Genomic DNA, 2,125 nt, shown 5'->3' with positions numbered 1-2,125 from the left:
GAGCCTGAGGGACAGAATGTTATCGGCCCACCCCTTACGGACGCAACCACTCCCTCTCTTGTCAACCACACTAACGAAAATGTTATAATAAAACATTACATATAATTAATACATGCTAATGAAAAACATTAAAAGCAATGCATTCCAGCAAGTAAGAAAAGCTGCAGCAGTCCTTCCATAAAGGAAAGCTGGTAAAGAAGTCTTTACGGGAGCGAGGTTTACAAAGCCAAGACCAGCCCTGGAGGTGGAACAGCATTAGAAACAATACAGTTTATGCAGATCCAAACATAGGCCCTTAAAAGAAAGGGGAGGCTTACATTCAATGCCTCGGGAGGGACGGGGTGGGAGAGGAGGCGAGGGGGAAGGGAGGGAGAGAAGGGAAGGCAGAGGTGACAAACTGACTTTGACAAGAAAAAGGGTAGGGGTAGGCAGAAGAGCCTCAGAGAGCAGTTTTCATCTCTGGCCTAAAGCCCCAGCTATCTATCTGGACTACTCTCCAGAACAAATGGGAAGGTCTGATTTTTAAAATAACCTTTTAGGGGGCAGGAACTTTCATATCACATGATTTGGTTCAGCATATTGTGCATGGCAAGGAGCATGGAAAAGCCAGATACTATAGAGAGCTGTCCACTCACACACACTGTTTCTTAACTCTGTAGCAGCATAGCTGCAGAGAAGCTATGGGAGCAGGCTGGCAGAAACCAGCCGCAGCACCTTCCGGGTACTTCCTTCTCTCTTGTCCCAAACTGGCCCATCTTGGGGTATGTCGGGTCTCAAAGAAACCCCGGACAAATGTTAACTGAGATGCCTAGTAACATATCAAAGCAGACACGGGCCAACTCTCCCAGCATCACTCAGTATCTGAGGCTCCTCCCAGCACTTCTCACCCCCTACCCTAAACCTCTCCTGGCCAGCTTCTGCTTCTGCTTCTGTTAAAACCTCAGCCATTTTTGTTCTGTGAGCTCTTGGCTCCTGGCTGGCTCCACGCCTGGATCTCTCTTGGTCCACTTCCCCCATTCTCCCCTCTTGCTCTCCCCAGCCTTTGTTCTTGAGGCCCAGTTCAGTCTTCTGACCATGTTCAGTCTGGAGCCTTTCAGGTGCCTTTGACTGATTTCTCCCCCGTATCTAGAATAACCCTCAACTTAAGAGCCTTCATGTCCTCATTTTTATTCAGGGAGTAATTGCACTCAAGAAAACCTTACTCTTAAAACAACAACAACAAAACCTTACTCTTGACATTCGGGGGGTGCATTTTAGTTGTTCCTTCTGGAACTGGCCTCTCAGAAATGAAGATATTCCAGAGACACGTGTCTTTCAATCTATTGACTAATGAAATGATGGTCCTCAAGAAATAAAAAATTTTCCAAGAATCTTATATTTGGCGAATGAAAAGGTATCATTCAGAGAGAGATTTGTCAGACTACCTTTTAGGAATAGTCTGCTGTCCAGTGAAAGACCTGAGGTTGCCCAGTTGTCACGGGTAGTTTCAGTTGTCAATTTGGCACGCCTGAAAAGTAGAAACCTCAATGAAAAATTGCTGCCATCATACAGCGGGCATCATTTTCCTGCTAATGTAGGAGTACTGAGCCCACTGAGGGTACCACCTCTCTTTAGAATCTGGAGAATTAAAAACCTCTACGTGTGTGTGTATGTGCATGCCTGCACTGAGGCCAGAGAACATGGAGACAGGGTCTGGTAGACAGGAAGCCCAGCCATCTTCTGGATCTGCTGCTCTCTATTGAGATCACTAGTGTTTGTGGCTAAGCTCAACTTTTTTTTTTTTTAAGATTGATTGATTTATTATGTATACAACTAGACTGACTGGCCAGCAAGCGCCCGTAATCTCCCTGCATTGTCACTGCTTTTAGCAATGGCATTACAGGCATGTTTGGCCACATTTGGCTTTTCACATGGGTACTGGGAATCTGACCTCAGGTCCTGATGCTTAGCCAGTAAGCCATCTTCTCAGCCCAATTTAAAAAATGTTAGAGATCCATTAAACACAATTACCTTAAAACTACATAAAAATTGCATATTAGAAAGACATTTCAATTCAACATTTTAAATTAAAAGCAGAAAAAGTTATTAACTGAATTTACTAATATTGAAATTAAGATTAAGCACA

This window comes from Meriones unguiculatus, chromosome 7 (genome assembly GCF_030254825.1).
Source record: "Meriones unguiculatus strain TT.TT164.6M chromosome 7, Bangor_MerUng_6.1, whole genome shotgun sequence".
NCBI classification, from domain to species: Eukaryota; Metazoa; Chordata; class Mammalia; order Rodentia; family Muridae; genus Meriones; species Meriones unguiculatus.
Note: the sequence above shows the minus strand (reverse complement) of the source record.